Source organism: Phalangium opilio, unplaced genomic scaffold, assembly GCF_054372755.1.
Source record: "Phalangium opilio isolate 3A_F unplaced genomic scaffold, DU_Popi_V2 ptg000090l_1, whole genome shotgun sequence".
NCBI classification, from domain to species: domain Eukaryota; kingdom Metazoa; phylum Arthropoda; class Arachnida; order Opiliones; family Phalangiidae; genus Phalangium; species Phalangium opilio.
The window spans coordinates 4470408-4483132 of NW_028324195.1; the positions used below are offsets into that span (position 1 = coordinate 4470408).

The following is a 12725-nucleotide window of genomic DNA, read 5'->3' on the forward strand; positions in this document are numbered from 1 at the left end:
TTCATTTTCAAGGAAAACGTTTAAAAGCGTGTCAGGATGGCCGAGTGGTCTAAGGCGTCAGATTTAAGCTCTGATCCTCGTATGAGGGCGTGGGTTCGAACCCCACTTCTGAGAACGATTTGTTTCGTTTTAATAACTTGTATCTCATACTCAGGAAAGGCATTTCTAGTATGGCAACAAGTGAGTGGCTTTACATAGAGATACGGGAGGTATTTCGGTGTTGTACTATAGCTTCATTTTCAAGGAAATCATTTAAAAGCGTGTCAGGATGGCCGAGTGGTCTAAGGCGTCAGGTTTAAGCTCTGATCCTCGTATGAGGGCGTGGGTTCGAACCCCACTTCTGACAACGATTTGTTTCATTTTAATAACTTGTATCTCATACTCAGGAAAGGCTTTTCTAGTATGGCAACAAGTGAGTGGCTTTATGTGGCATAGAGATACTGGAGGTATTTTGGTGTTGTACTATAGCTTCATTTTCAAGGAAATCGTTTAAAAGCGTGTCAGGATGGCCGAGTGGTCTTAGGCGTCAGATTTAAGCTCTGATCCTCGTATGAGGGCGTGGGTTCGAACCCCACTTCTGACAACGATTTGTTTCATTTTAATAACTTGTATCTCATACTCAGGAAAGGCTTTTCTAGTATGGCAACAAGTGAGTGGGTTTATGTGGCATAGAGATACGAGAGGTATTTTGGTGTTGTACTATAGCTTCCTTTTCAAGGAAAACGTTTAAAAGCGTGTCAGGATGGCCGAGTGGTCTAAGGCGTCAGGTTTAAGCTCTGATCCTCGTATGAGGGCGTGGGTTCGAACCCCACTTCTGACAACGATTTGTTTCATTTTAATAACTTGTATCTCATACTCAGGAAAGGCTTTTCTAGTATGGCAACAAGTGAGTGGCTTTATGTGGCATAGAGATACTGGAGGTATTTTGGTGTTGTACTATAGCTTCATTTTCAAGGAAATCGTTTAAAAGCGTGTCAGGATGGCCGAGTGGTCTAAGGCGTCAGATTTAAGCTCTGATCCTCGTATGAGGGCGTGGGTTCGAACCCCACCTCTGACAACGATTTGTTTCATTTTAATAACTTGTATCTCATACTCAGGAAAGGCTTTTCTAGTATGGCAACAAGTGAGTGGCTTTATGTGGCATAGAGATACGGGAGGTATTTTGGTATTGTACTTGAGCTTCATTTTCAAGGAAATCGTTTAAAAGCGTGTCAGGATGGCCGAGTGGTCTAAGGCGTCAGGTTTAAGCTCTGATCCTCGTATGAGGGCGTGGGTTCGAACCCCACTTCTGACAACGGTTTGTTTCATTTTAATAACTTGTATCTCATACTCAGGAAAGGCTTTTCTAGTATGGCAACAAGTGAGTGGGTTTATGTGGCATAGAGATACGAGAGGTATTTTGGTGTTGTACTATAGCTTCCTTTTCAAGGAAAACGTTTAAAAGCGTGTCAGGATGGCCGAGTGGTCTAAGGCGTCAGGTTTAAGCTCTGATCCTCGTATGAGGGCGTGGGTTCGAACCCCACTTCTGACAACGATTTGTTTCATTTTAATAACTTGTATCTCATACTCAGGAAAGGCATTTCTAGTATGGCAACAAGTGAGTGGCTTTACATAGAGATACGGGAGGTATTTCGGTGTTGTACTATAGCTTCATTTTCAAGGAAATCATTTAAAAGCGTGTCAGGATGGCCGAGTGGTCTAAGGCGTCAGGTTTAAGCTCTGATCCTCGTATGAGGGCGTGGGTTCGAACCCCACTTCTGACAACGATTTGTTTCATTTTAATAACTTGTATCTCATACTCAGGAAAGGCTTTTCTAGTATGGCAACAAGTGAGTGGCTTTATGTGGCATAGAGATACTGGAGGTATTTTGGTGTTGTACTATAGCTTCATTTTCAAGGAAATCGTTTAAAAGCGTGTCAGGATGGCCGAGTGGTCTAAGGCGTCAGATTTAAGCTCTGATCCTCGTATGAGGGCGTGGGTTCGAACCCCACTTCTGACAACGATTTGTTTCATTTTAATAACTTGTATCTCATACTCAGGAAAGGCTTTTCTAGTATGGCAACAAGTGAGTGGCTTTATGTGGCATAGAGATACTGGAGGTATTTTGGTGTTGTACTATAGCTTCATTTTCAAGGAAATCGTTTAAAAGCGTGTCAGGATGGCCGAGTGGTCTAAGGCGTCAGATTTAAGCTCTGATCCTCGTATGAGGGCGTGGGTTCGAACCCCACTTCTGACAACGATTTGTTTCATTTTAATAACTTGTATCTCATACTCAGGAAAGGCTTTTCTAGTATGGCAACAAGTGAGTGGGTTTATGTGGCATAGAGATACGAGAGGTATTTTGGTGTTGTACTATAGCTTCATTTTCAAGGAAAACGTTTAAAAGCGTGTCAGGATGGCCGAGTGGTCTAAGGCGTCAGATTTAAGCTCTGATCATCGTATGAGGGCGTGGGTTCGAACCCCACTTCTGAGAACGATTTGTTTCGTTTTAATAACTTGTATCTCATACTCAGGAAAGGCATTTCTAGTATGGCAACAAGTGAGTGGCTTTACATAGAGATACGGGAGGTATTTCGGTGTTGTACTATAGCTTCATTTTCAAGGAAATCATTTAAAAGCGTGTCAGGATGGCCGAGTGGTCTAAGGCGTCAGGTTTAAGCTCTGATCCTCGTATGAGGGCGTGGGTTCGAACCCCACTTCTGACAACGATTTGTTTCATTTTAATAACTTGTATCTCATACTCAGGAAAGGCTTTTCTAGTATGGCAACAAGTGAGTGGCTTTATGTGGCATAGAGATACTGGAGGTATTTTGGTGTTGTACTATAGCTTCATTTTCAAGGAAATCGTTTAAAAGCGTGTCAGGATGGCCGAGTGGTCTAAGGCGTCAGATTTAAGCTCTGATCCTCGTATGAGGGCGTGGGTTCGAACCCCACTTCTGACAACGATTTGTTTCATTTTAATAACTTGTATCTCATACTCAGGAAAGGCTTTTCTAGTATGGCAACAAGTGAGTGGCTTTATGTGGCATAGAGATACTGGAGGTATTTTGGTGTTGTACTATAGCTTCATTTTCAAGGAAATCGTTTAAAAGCGTGTCAGGATGGCCGAGTGGTCTAAGGCGTCAGATTTAAGCTCTGATCCTCGTATGAGGGCGTGGGTTCGAACCCCACTTCTGACAACGATTTGTTTCATTTTAATAACTTGTATCTCATACTCAGGAAAGGCTTTTCTAGTATGGCAACAAGTGAGTGGGTTTATGTGGCATAGAGATACGAGAGGTATTTTGGTGTTGTACTATAGCTTCATTTTCAAGGAAAACGTTTAAAAGCGTGTCAGGATGGCCGAGTGGTCTAAGGCGTCAGATTTAAGCTCTGATCATCGTATGAGGGCGTGGGTTCGAACCCCACTTCTGAGAACGATTTGTTTCGTTTTAATAACTTGTATCTCATACTCAGGAAAGGCATTTCTAGTATGGCAACAAGTGAGTGGCTTTACATAGAGATACGGGAGGTATTTCGGTGTTGTACTATAGCTTCATTTTCAAGGAAATCATTTAAAAGCGTGTCAGGATGGCCGAGTGGTCTAAGGCGTCAGGTTTAAGCTCTGATCCTCGTATGAGGGCGTGGGTTCGAACCCCACTTCTGACAACGATTTGTTTCATTTTAATAACTTGTATCTCATACTCAGGAAAGGCTTTTCTAGTATGGCAACAAGTGAGTGGCTTTATGTGGCATAGAGATACTGGAGGTATTTTGGTGTTGTACTATAGCTTCATTTTCAAGGAAATCGTTTAAAAGCGTGTCAGGATGGCCGAGTGGTCTTAGGCGTCAGATTTAAGCTCTGATTCTCGTATGAGGGCGTGGGTTCGAACCCCACTTCTGACAACGATTTGTTTCATTTTAATAACTTGTATCTCATACTCAGGAAAGGCTTTTCTAGTATGGCAACAAGTGAGTGGGTTTATGTGGCATAGAGATACGAGAGGTATTTTGGTGTTGTACTATAGCTTCATTTTCAAGGAAAACGTTTAAAAGCGTGTCAGGATGGCCGAGTGGTCTAAGGCGTCAGATTTAAGCTCTGATCCTCGTATGAGGGCGTGGGTTCGAACCCCACTTCTGACAACGATTTGTTTCGTTTTAATAACTTGTATCTCATACTCAGGAAAGGCATTTCTAGTATGGCAACAAGTGAGTGGCTTTATGTGGCATAGAGATACGGGAGGTATTTCGGTGTTGTACTATGGCTTCATTTTCAAGGAAATCATTTAAAAGCGTGTCAGGATGGCCGAGTGGTCTAAGGCGTCAGGTTTAAGCTCTGATCCTCGTATGAGGGCGTGGGTTCGAACCCCACTTCTGACAACGATTTGTTTCATTTTAATAACTTGTATCTCATACTCAGGAAAGGCTTTTCTAGTATGGCAACAAGTGAGTGGCTTTATGTGGCATAGAGATACTGGAGGTATTTTGGTGTTGTACTATAGCTTCATTTTCAAGGAAATCGTTTAAAAGCGTGTCAGGATGGCCGAGTGGTCTTAGGCGTCAGATTTAAGCTCTGATCCTCGTATGAGGGCGTGGGTTCGAACCCCACTTCTGACAACGATTTGTTTCATTTTAATAACTTGTATCTGATACTCAGGAAAGGCTTTTCTAGTATGGCAACAAGTGAGTGGGTTTATGTGGCATAGAGATACGAGAAGTATTTTGGTGTTGTACTATAGCTTCATTTTCAAGGAAAACGTTTAAAAGCGTGTCAGGATGGCCGAGTGGTCTAAGGCGTCAGATTTAAGCTCTGATCCTCGTATGAGGGCGTGGGTTCGAACCCCACTTCTGACAACGATTTGTTTCATTTTAATAACTTGTATCTCATACTCAGGAAAGGCTTTTCTAGTATGGCAACAAGTGAGTGGCTTTATGTGGCATAGAGATACTGGAGGTATTTTGGTGTTGTACTATAGCTTCATTTTCAAGGAAATCGTTTAAAAGCGTGTCAGGATGGCCGAGTGGTCTTAGGCGTCAGGTTTAAGCTCTGATCCTCGTATGAGGGCGTGGGTTCGAACCCCACTTCTGACAACGATTTGTTTCGTTTTAATAACTTGTATCTCATACTCAGGAAAGGCTTTTCTAGTATGGCAACAAGTGAGTGGGTTTATGTGGCATAGAGATACGACAAGTATTTTGGTGTTGTACTATAGCTTCATTTTCAAGGAAAACGTTTAAAAGCGTGTCAGGATGGCCGAGTGGTCTAAGGCGTCAGATTTAAGCTCTGATCCTCGTATGAGGGCGTGGGTTCGAACCCCACTTCTGACAACGATTTGTTTCATTTTAATAACTTGTATCTCATACTCAGGAAAGGCTTTTCTAGTATGGCAACAAGTGAGTGGCTTTATGTGGCATAGAGATACGGGAGGTATTTTGGTGTTGTACTATAGCTTCATTTTCAAGGAAATCATTTAAAAGCGTGTCAGGATGGCCGAGTGGTCTAAGGCGTCAGATTTAAGCTCTGATCCTCGTATGAGGGCGTGGGTTCGAACCCCACTTCTGACAACGATTTGTTTCATTTTAATAACTTGTATCTCATACTCAGGAAAGGCTTTTCTAGTATGGCAACAAGTGAGTGGCTTTATGTGGCATAGAGATACTGGAGGTATTTTGGTGTTGTACTATAGCTTCATTTTCAAGGAAATCGTTTAAAAGCGTGTCAGGATGGCCGAGTGGTCTTAGGCGTCAGGTTTAAGCTCTGATCCTCGTATGAGGGCGTGGGTTCGAACCCCACTTCTGACAACGATTTGTTTCGTTTTAATAACTTGTATCTCATACTCAGGAAAGGCTTTTCTAGTATGGCAACAAGTGAGTGGCTTTATGTGGCATGATGATACGGGAGGTATTTCGGTGTTGTACTATAGCTTCATTTTCAAGGAAATCATTTAAAAGCGTGTCAGGATGGCCGAGTGGTCTAAGGCGTTAGGTTTAAGCTCTGATCCTCGTATGAGAGCGTGGGTTCGAACCCCACTTCTGACAACGATTTGTTTCATTTTAATAACTTGTATCTCATACTCAGGAAAGGCTTTTCTAGTATGGCAACAAGTGAGTGGCTTTATGTGGCATAGAGATACTGGAGGTATTTTGGTGTTGTACTATAGCTTCATTTTCAAGGAAATCGTTTAAAAGCGTGTCAGGATGGCCGAGTGGTCTAAGGCGTCAGATTTAAGCTCTGATCCTCGTATGAGGGCGTGGGTTCGAACCCCACTTCTGACAACGATTTGTTTCATTTTAATAACTTGTATCTCATACTCAGGAAAGGCTTTTCTAGTATGGCAACAAATGAGTGGCTTTATGTGGCATAGAGATACGGGAGGTATTTTGGTGTTGTACTATAGCTTCATTTTCAAGGAAATCGTTTAAAAGCGTGTCAGGATGGCCGAGTGGTCTAAGGCGTCAGATTTAAGCTCTGATCCTCGTATGAGGGCGTGGGTTCGAACCCCACTTCTGACAACGATTTGTTTCATTTTAATAACTTGTATATCATACTCAGGAAAGGCTTTTCTAGTATGGCAACAAGTGAGTGGCTTTATGTGGCATAGAGATACGGGAAGTATTTTGGTGTTGTGCTATAGCTTCATTTTCAAGGAAATCATTTAAAAGCGTGTCAGGATGGCCGAGTGGTCTAAGGCGTCAGATTTAAGCTCTGATCCTCGTATGAGGGCGTGGGTTCGAACCCCACTTCTGTAAACGATTTGTTTCATTTTTATAACTTGTATCTCATACTCAGGAAAGGCTTTTCTAGTATGGCAACAAGTGAGTGGCTTTATGTGGCATGATGATACGGGAGGTATTTCGGTGTTGTACTATAGCTTCATTTTCAAGGAAATCATTTAAAAGCGTGTCAGGATGGCCGAGTGGTCTAAGGCGTCAGGTTTAAGCTCTGATCCTCGTATGAGGGCGTGGGTTCGAACCCCACTTCTGACAACGATTTGTTTCATTTTAATAACTTGTATCTCATACTCAGGAAAGGCTTTTCTAGTATGGCAACAAGTGAGTGGCTTTATGTGGCATAGAGGTACTGGAGGTATTTTGGTGTTGTACTATAGCTTCATTTTCAAGGAAATCGTTTAAAAGCGTGTCAGGATGGCCGAGTGGTCTTAGGCGTCAGATTTAAGCTCTGATCCTCGTATGAGGGCGTGGGTTCGAACCCCACTTCTGACAACGATTTGTTTCATTTTAATAACTTGTATCTCATACTCAGGAAAGGCTTTTCTAGTATGGCAACAAGTGAGTGGGTTTATGTGGCATAGAGATACGAGAGGTATTTTGGTGTTGTACTATAGCTTCATTTTCAAGGAAAACGTTTAAGAGCGTGTCAGGATGGCCGAGTGGTCTAAGGCGTCAGATTTAAGCTCTGATCCTCGTATGAGGGCGTGGGTTCGAACCCGACTTCTGACAACGATTTGTTTTATTTTAATAACTTGTATCTCATACTCAGGAAAGGCTTTTCTAGTATGGCAACAAGTGAGTGGCTTTATGTGGCATAGAGATACGGGAGGTATTTTGGTGTTGTACTATAGCTTCATTTTCAAGGAAATCATTTAAAAGCGTGTCAGGATGGCCGAGTGGTCTAAGGCGTCAGATTTAAGCTCTGATCCTCGTATGAGGGCGTGGGTTCGAACCCCACTTCTGACAACGATTTGTTTCATTTTAATAACTTGTATCTCATACTCAGGAAAGGCTTTTCTAGTATGGCAACAAGTGAGTGGGTTTATGTGGCATAGAGATACGAGAGGTATTTTGGTGTTGTACTATAGCTTCATTTTCAAGGAAAACGTTTAAAAGCGTGTCAGGATGGCCGAGTGGTCTAAGGCGTCAGATTTAAGCTCTGATCCTCGTATGAGGGCGTGGGTTCGAACCCCACTTCTGAGAACGATTTGTTTCGTTTTAATAACTTGTATCTCATACTCAGGAAAGGCATTTCTAGTATGGCAACAAGTGAGTGGCTTTATGTGGCATAGAGATACGGGAGGTATTTCGGTGTTGTACTATAGCTTCATTTTCAAGGAAATCGTTTAAAAGCGTGTCAGGATGGCCGAGTGGTCTTAGGCGTCAGATTTAAGCTCTGATCCTCGTATGAGGGCGTGGGTTCGAACCCCACTTCTGACAACGATTTGTTTCATTTTAATAACTTGTATCTCATACTCAGGAAAGGCTTTTCTATTATGGCAACAAGTGAGTGGCTTTATGTGGCATAGAGATACTGGAGGTATTTTGGTGTTGTACTATAGCTTCATTTTCAAGGAAATCGTTTAAAAGCGTGTCAGGATGGCCGAGTGGTCTAAGGCGTCAGATTTAAGCTCTGATCCTCGTATGAGGGCGTGGGTTCGAACCCCACTTCTGACAACGATTTGTTTCATTTTAATAACTTGTATATCATACTCAGGAAAGGCTTTTCTAGTATGGCAACAAGTGAGTGGCTTTATGTGGCATAGAGATACGGGAAGTATTTTGGTGTTGTACTATAGCTTCATTTTCAAGGAAATCATTTAAAAGCGTGTCAGGATGGCCGAGTGGTCTAAGGCGTCAGATTTAAGCTCTGATCCTCGTATGAGGGCGTGGGTTCGAACCCCACTTCTGACATCGATTTGTTTCATTTTTATAACTTGTATCTCATACTCAGGAAAGGCTTTTCTAGTATGGCAACAAGTGAGTGGCTTTATGTGGCATGATGATACGGGAGGTATTTCGGTGTTGTACTATAGCTTCATTTTCAAGGAAATCATTTAAAAGCGTGTCAGGATGGCCGAGTGGTCTAAGGCGTCAGGTTTAAGCTCTGATCCTCGTATGAGGGCGTGGGTTCGAACCCCACTTCTGACAACGATTTGTTTCATTTTAATAACTTGTATCTCATACTCAGGAAAGGCTTTTCTAGTATGGCAACAAGTGAGTGGCTTTATGTGGCATAGAGATACTGGAGGTATTTTGGTGTTGTACTATAGCTTCATTTTCAAGGAAATCGTTTAAAAGCGTGTCAGGATGGCCGAGTGGTCTAAGGCGTCAGATTTAAGCTCTGATCCTCGTATGAGGGCGTGGGTTCGAACCCCACTTCTGACAACGATTTGTTTCATTTTAATAACTTGTATATCATACTCAGGAAAGGCTTTTCTAGTATGGCAACAAGTGAGTGGCTTTATGTGGCATAGACATACGGGAAGTATTTTGGTGTTGTACTATAGCTTCATTTTCAAGGAAATCATTTAAAAGCGTGTCAGGATGGCCGAGTGGTCTAAGGCGTCAGATTTAAGCTCTGATCCTCGTATGAGGGCGTGGGTTCGAACCCCACTTCTGACATCGATTTGTTTCATTTTTATAACTTGTATCTCATACTCAGGAAAGGCTTTTCTAGTATGGCAACAAGTGAGTGGCTTTATGTGGCATGATGATACGGGAGGTATTTCGGTGTTGTACTATAGCTTCATTTTCAAGGAAATCATTTAAAAGCGTGTCAGGATGGCCGAGTGGTCTAAGGCGTCAGGTTTAAGCTCTGATCCTCGTATGAGGGCGTGGGTTCGAACCCCACTTCTGACAACGATTTGTTTCATTTTAATAACTTGTATCTCATACTCAGGAAAGGCTTTTCTAGTATGGCAACAAGTGAGTGGCTTTATGTGGCATAGAGATACTGGAGGTATTTTGGTGTTGTACTATAGCTTCATTTTCAAGGAAATCGTTAGAAAGCGTGTCAGGATGGCCGAGTGGTCTTAGGCGTCAGATTTAAGCTCTGATCCTCGTATGAGGGCGTGGGTTCGAACCCCACTTCTGACAACGATTTGTTTCATTTTAATAACTTGTATCTCATACTCAGGAAAGGCTTTTCTAGTATGGCAACAAGTGAGTGGGTTTATGTGGCATAGAGATACGAGAGGTATTTTGGTGTTGTACTATAGCTTCATTTTCAAGGAAAACGTTTAAGGGCGTGTCAGGATGGCCGAGTGGTCTAAGGCGTCAGATTTAAGCTCTGATCCTCGTATGAGGGCGTGGGTTCGAACCCGACTTCTGACAACGATTTGTTTCATTTTAATAACTTGTATCTCATACTCAGGAAAGGCTTTTCTAGTATGGCAACAAGTGAGTGGCTTTATGTGGCATAGAGATACTGGAGGTATTTTGGTGTTGTACTATAGCTTCATTTTCAAGGAAATCGTTTAAAAGCGTGTCAGGATGGCCGAGTGGTCTTAGGCGTCAGATTTAAGCTCTGATCCTCGTATGAGGGCGTGGGTTCGAACCCCACTTCTGACAACGATTTGTTTCATTTTAATAACTTGTATCTCATACTCAGGAAAGGCTTTTCTAGTATGGCAACAAGTGAGTGGGTTTATGTGGCATAGAGATACGAGAGGTATTTTGGTGTTGTACTATAGCTTCATTTTCAAGGAAATCGTTTAAAAGCGTGTCAGGATGGCCGAGTGGTCTTAGGCGTCAGATTTAAGCTCTGATCCTCGTATGAGGGCGTGGGTTCGAACCCCACTTCTGACAACGATTTGTTTCATTTTAATAACTTGTATCTCATACTCAGGAAAGGCTTTTCTAGTATGGCAACAAGTGAGTGGCTTTATGTGGCATAGAGATACGGGAGGTATTTTGGTGTTGTACTATAGCTTCAATTTCAAGGAAATCATTTAAAAGCGTGTCAGGATGGCCGAGTGGTCTAAGGCGTCAGATTTAAGCTCTGATCCTCGTATGAGGGCGTGGGTTCGAACCCCACTTCTGACAACGATTTGTTTCATTTTAATAACTTGTATCTCATACTCAGGAAAGGCTTTTCTAGTATGGCAACAAGTGAGTGGCTTTATGTGGCATGATGATACGGGAGTTATTTCGGTGTTGTACTATAGCTTCATTTTCAAGGAAATCATTTAAAAGCGTGTCAGGATGGCCGAGTGGTCTAAGGCGTCAGGTTTAAGCTCTGATCCTCGTATGAGGGCGTGGGTTCGAACCCCATTTCTGACAACGATTTGTTTCATTTTAATAACTTGTATCTCATACTCAGGAAAGGCTTTTCTAGTATGGCAACAAGTGAGTGGCTTTATGTGGCATAGAGATACTGGAGGTATTTTGGTGTTGTACTATAGCTTCATTTTCAAGGAAATCGTTTAAAAGCGTGTAAGGATGGCCGAGTGGTCTTAGGCGTCAGATTTAAGCTCTGATCCTCGTATGAGGGCGTGGGTTCGAACCCCACTTCTGACAACGATTTGTTTCATTTTAATAACTTGTATCTCATACTCAGGAAAGGCTTTTCTAGTATGGCAACAAGTGAGTGGCTTTATGTGGCATAGAGATACGGGAGGTATTTTGGTGTTGTACTATAGCTTCAATTTCAAGGAAATCATTTAAAAGCGTGTCAGGATGGCCGAGTGGTCTAAGGCGTCAGATTTAAGCTCTGATCCTCGTATGAGGGCGTGGGTTCGAACCCCACTTCTGACAACGATTTGTTTCATTTTAATAACTTGTATCTCATACTCAGGAAAGGCTTTTCTAGTATGGCAACAAGTGAGTGGCTTTATGTGGCATGATGATACGGGAGGTATTTCGGTGTTGTACTATAGCTTCATTTTCAAGGAAATCATTTAAAAGCGTGTCAGGATGGCCGAGTGGTCTAAGGCGTCAGGTTTAAGCTCTGATCCTCGTATGAGGGCGTGGGTTCGAACCCCATTTCTGACAACGATTTGTTTCATTTTAATAACTTGTATCTCATACTCAGGAAAGGCTTTTCTAGTATGGCAACAAGTGAGTGGCTTTATGTGGCATAGAGATACTGGAGGTATTTTGGTGTTGTACTATAGCTTCATTTTCAAGGAAATCGTTTAAAAGCGTGTAAGGATGGCCGAGTGGTCTTAGGCGTCAGATTTAAGCTCTGATCCTCGTATGAGGGCGTGGGTTCGAACCCCACTTCTGACAACGATTTGTTTCATTTTAATAACTTGTATCTCATACTCAGGAAAGGCTTTTCTAGTATGGCAACAAGTGAGTGGCTTTATGTGGCATGATGATACGGGAGGTATTTCGGTGTTGTACTATAGCTTCATTTTCAAGGAAAACGTTTAAAAGCGTGTCAGGATGGCCGAGTGGTCTAAGGCGTCAGATTTAAGCTCTGATCCTCGTATGAGGGCGTGGGTTCGAACCCCACTTTTGACAACGATTTGTTTCATTTTAATAACTTGTATCTCATACTCAGGAAAGGCTTTTCTAGTATGGCAACAAGTGAGTGGCTTTATGTGGCATAGAGATACTGGAGGTATTTTGGTGTTGTACTATAGCTTCATTTTCAAGGAAATCGTTTAAAAGCGTGTCAGGATGGCCGAGTGGTCTTAGGCGTCAGATTTAAGCTCTGATCCTCGTATGAGGGCGTGGGTTCGAACCCCACTTCTGACAACGATTTGTTTCATTTTAATAACTTGTATCTCATACTCAGGAAAGGCTTTTCTAGTATGGCAACAAGTGAGTGGCTTTATGTGGCATAGAGATACTGGAGGTATTTTGGTGTTGTACTATAGCTTCATTTTCAAGGAAATCGTTTAAAAGCGTGTTAGCATGGCCGAGTGGTCTTAGGCGTCAGATTTAAGCTCTGATCCTCGTATGAGGGCGTGGGTTCGAACCTCACTTCTGACAACGATTTGTTTCATTTTAATAACTTGTATCTCATACTCAGGAAAGGCTTTTCTAGTATGGCAACAAGTGA

At 42.4% G+C, this 12725-nt stretch overlaps 39 non-coding genes across 39 annotated transcripts; all 39 read left to right on the forward strand.

Moving 5' to 3' along the window:
• The first annotated feature begins 262 nt into the window (after positions 1-262).
• TRNAL-UAA (transfer RNA leucine (anticodon UAA)) lies at positions 263-346 on the forward strand. Its single transcript has one exon. It is a non-coding gene; the product is annotated as a tRNA-Leu (tRNA).
• A 153-nt stretch (positions 347-499) lies between these two features.
• On the forward strand, positions 500-583 carry TRNAL-UAA (transfer RNA leucine (anticodon UAA)). The gene has a single exon. It is a non-coding gene; the product is annotated as a tRNA-Leu (tRNA).
• Positions 584-736: 153 nt separating this feature from the next.
• TRNAL-UAA (transfer RNA leucine (anticodon UAA)) lies at positions 737-820 on the forward strand. The gene has a single exon. It is a non-coding gene; the product is annotated as a tRNA-Leu (tRNA).
• Positions 821-973: 153 nt separating this feature from the next.
• TRNAL-UAA (transfer RNA leucine (anticodon UAA)) lies at positions 974-1057 on the forward strand. The gene has a single exon. It is a non-coding gene; the product is annotated as a tRNA-Leu (tRNA).
• Positions 1058-1210: 153 nt separating this feature from the next.
• TRNAL-UAA (transfer RNA leucine (anticodon UAA)) lies at positions 1211-1294 on the forward strand. The gene has a single exon. It is a non-coding gene; the product is annotated as a tRNA-Leu (tRNA).
• Positions 1295-1447: 153 nt separating this feature from the next.
• Positions 1448-1531, forward strand: TRNAL-UAA (transfer RNA leucine (anticodon UAA)). Its single transcript has one exon. It is a non-coding gene; the product is annotated as a tRNA-Leu (tRNA).
• A 148-nt stretch (positions 1532-1679) lies between these two features.
• Positions 1680-1763, forward strand: TRNAL-UAA (transfer RNA leucine (anticodon UAA)). Its single transcript has one exon. It is a non-coding gene; the product is annotated as a tRNA-Leu (tRNA).
• Positions 1764-1916: 153 nt separating this feature from the next.
• Positions 1917-2000, forward strand: TRNAL-UAA (transfer RNA leucine (anticodon UAA)). Its single transcript has one exon. It is a non-coding gene; the product is annotated as a tRNA-Leu (tRNA).
• Positions 2001-2153: 153 nt separating this feature from the next.
• Positions 2154-2237, forward strand: TRNAL-UAA (transfer RNA leucine (anticodon UAA)). The gene has a single exon. It is a non-coding gene; the product is annotated as a tRNA-Leu (tRNA).
• A 385-nt stretch (positions 2238-2622) lies between these two features.
• Positions 2623-2706, forward strand: TRNAL-UAA (transfer RNA leucine (anticodon UAA)). The gene has a single exon. It is a non-coding gene; the product is annotated as a tRNA-Leu (tRNA).
• Positions 2707-2859: 153 nt separating this feature from the next.
• Positions 2860-2943, forward strand: TRNAL-UAA (transfer RNA leucine (anticodon UAA)). The gene has a single exon. It is a non-coding gene; the product is annotated as a tRNA-Leu (tRNA).
• Positions 2944-3096: 153 nt separating this feature from the next.
• On the forward strand, positions 3097-3180 carry TRNAL-UAA (transfer RNA leucine (anticodon UAA)). The gene has a single exon. It is a non-coding gene; the product is annotated as a tRNA-Leu (tRNA).
• Positions 3181-3565: 385 nt separating this feature from the next.
• On the forward strand, positions 3566-3649 carry TRNAL-UAA (transfer RNA leucine (anticodon UAA)). Its single transcript has one exon. It is a non-coding gene; the product is annotated as a tRNA-Leu (tRNA).
• Positions 3650-3802: 153 nt separating this feature from the next.
• TRNAL-UAA (transfer RNA leucine (anticodon UAA)) lies at positions 3803-3886 on the forward strand. The gene has a single exon. It is a non-coding gene; the product is annotated as a tRNA-Leu (tRNA).
• A 153-nt stretch (positions 3887-4039) lies between these two features.
• Positions 4040-4123, forward strand: TRNAL-UAA (transfer RNA leucine (anticodon UAA)). The gene has a single exon. It is a non-coding gene; the product is annotated as a tRNA-Leu (tRNA).
• A 153-nt stretch (positions 4124-4276) lies between these two features.
• Positions 4277-4360, forward strand: TRNAL-UAA (transfer RNA leucine (anticodon UAA)). Its single transcript has one exon. It is a non-coding gene; the product is annotated as a tRNA-Leu (tRNA).
• Positions 4361-4513: 153 nt separating this feature from the next.
• TRNAL-UAA (transfer RNA leucine (anticodon UAA)) lies at positions 4514-4597 on the forward strand. Its single transcript has one exon. It is a non-coding gene; the product is annotated as a tRNA-Leu (tRNA).
• A 153-nt stretch (positions 4598-4750) lies between these two features.
• On the forward strand, positions 4751-4834 carry TRNAL-UAA (transfer RNA leucine (anticodon UAA)). Its single transcript has one exon. It is a non-coding gene; the product is annotated as a tRNA-Leu (tRNA).
• Positions 4835-5224: 390 nt separating this feature from the next.
• Positions 5225-5308, forward strand: TRNAL-UAA (transfer RNA leucine (anticodon UAA)). Its single transcript has one exon. It is a non-coding gene; the product is annotated as a tRNA-Leu (tRNA).
• Positions 5309-5461: 153 nt separating this feature from the next.
• Positions 5462-5545, forward strand: TRNAL-UAA (transfer RNA leucine (anticodon UAA)). Its single transcript has one exon. It is a non-coding gene; the product is annotated as a tRNA-Leu (tRNA).
• A 627-nt stretch (positions 5546-6172) lies between these two features.
• Positions 6173-6256, forward strand: TRNAL-UAA (transfer RNA leucine (anticodon UAA)). Its single transcript has one exon. It is a non-coding gene; the product is annotated as a tRNA-Leu (tRNA).
• A 153-nt stretch (positions 6257-6409) lies between these two features.
• TRNAL-UAA (transfer RNA leucine (anticodon UAA)) lies at positions 6410-6493 on the forward strand. Its single transcript has one exon. It is a non-coding gene; the product is annotated as a tRNA-Leu (tRNA).
• Positions 6494-6883: 390 nt separating this feature from the next.
• Positions 6884-6967, forward strand: TRNAL-UAA (transfer RNA leucine (anticodon UAA)). The gene has a single exon. It is a non-coding gene; the product is annotated as a tRNA-Leu (tRNA).
• A 153-nt stretch (positions 6968-7120) lies between these two features.
• Positions 7121-7204, forward strand: TRNAL-UAA (transfer RNA leucine (anticodon UAA)). The gene has a single exon. It is a non-coding gene; the product is annotated as a tRNA-Leu (tRNA).
• A 390-nt stretch (positions 7205-7594) lies between these two features.
• Positions 7595-7678, forward strand: TRNAL-UAA (transfer RNA leucine (anticodon UAA)). The gene has a single exon. It is a non-coding gene; the product is annotated as a tRNA-Leu (tRNA).
• Positions 7679-8068: 390 nt separating this feature from the next.
• TRNAL-UAA (transfer RNA leucine (anticodon UAA)) lies at positions 8069-8152 on the forward strand. The gene has a single exon. It is a non-coding gene; the product is annotated as a tRNA-Leu (tRNA).
• A 153-nt stretch (positions 8153-8305) lies between these two features.
• On the forward strand, positions 8306-8389 carry TRNAL-UAA (transfer RNA leucine (anticodon UAA)). The gene has a single exon. It is a non-coding gene; the product is annotated as a tRNA-Leu (tRNA).
• Positions 8390-8542: 153 nt separating this feature from the next.
• Positions 8543-8626, forward strand: TRNAL-UAA (transfer RNA leucine (anticodon UAA)). Its single transcript has one exon. It is a non-coding gene; the product is annotated as a tRNA-Leu (tRNA).
• A 153-nt stretch (positions 8627-8779) lies between these two features.
• TRNAL-UAA (transfer RNA leucine (anticodon UAA)) lies at positions 8780-8863 on the forward strand. Its single transcript has one exon. It is a non-coding gene; the product is annotated as a tRNA-Leu (tRNA).
• A 153-nt stretch (positions 8864-9016) lies between these two features.
• TRNAL-UAA (transfer RNA leucine (anticodon UAA)) lies at positions 9017-9100 on the forward strand. Its single transcript has one exon. It is a non-coding gene; the product is annotated as a tRNA-Leu (tRNA).
• A 153-nt stretch (positions 9101-9253) lies between these two features.
• Positions 9254-9337, forward strand: TRNAL-UAA (transfer RNA leucine (anticodon UAA)). The gene has a single exon. It is a non-coding gene; the product is annotated as a tRNA-Leu (tRNA).
• Positions 9338-9490: 153 nt separating this feature from the next.
• On the forward strand, positions 9491-9574 carry TRNAL-UAA (transfer RNA leucine (anticodon UAA)). Its single transcript has one exon. It is a non-coding gene; the product is annotated as a tRNA-Leu (tRNA).
• A 153-nt stretch (positions 9575-9727) lies between these two features.
• On the forward strand, positions 9728-9811 carry TRNAL-UAA (transfer RNA leucine (anticodon UAA)). Its single transcript has one exon. It is a non-coding gene; the product is annotated as a tRNA-Leu (tRNA).
• A 390-nt stretch (positions 9812-10201) lies between these two features.
• On the forward strand, positions 10202-10285 carry TRNAL-UAA (transfer RNA leucine (anticodon UAA)). Its single transcript has one exon. It is a non-coding gene; the product is annotated as a tRNA-Leu (tRNA).
• A 153-nt stretch (positions 10286-10438) lies between these two features.
• On the forward strand, positions 10439-10522 carry TRNAL-UAA (transfer RNA leucine (anticodon UAA)). Its single transcript has one exon. It is a non-coding gene; the product is annotated as a tRNA-Leu (tRNA).
• Positions 10523-10675: 153 nt separating this feature from the next.
• On the forward strand, positions 10676-10759 carry TRNAL-UAA (transfer RNA leucine (anticodon UAA)). The gene has a single exon. It is a non-coding gene; the product is annotated as a tRNA-Leu (tRNA).
• Positions 10760-11386: 627 nt separating this feature from the next.
• On the forward strand, positions 11387-11470 carry TRNAL-UAA (transfer RNA leucine (anticodon UAA)). The gene has a single exon. It is a non-coding gene; the product is annotated as a tRNA-Leu (tRNA).
• A 627-nt stretch (positions 11471-12097) lies between these two features.
• On the forward strand, positions 12098-12181 carry TRNAL-UAA (transfer RNA leucine (anticodon UAA)). Its single transcript has one exon. It is a non-coding gene; the product is annotated as a tRNA-Leu (tRNA).
• Positions 12182-12334: 153 nt separating this feature from the next.
• TRNAL-UAA (transfer RNA leucine (anticodon UAA)) lies at positions 12335-12418 on the forward strand. The gene has a single exon. It is a non-coding gene; the product is annotated as a tRNA-Leu (tRNA).
• Positions 12419-12725: the final 307 nt, after the last annotated feature.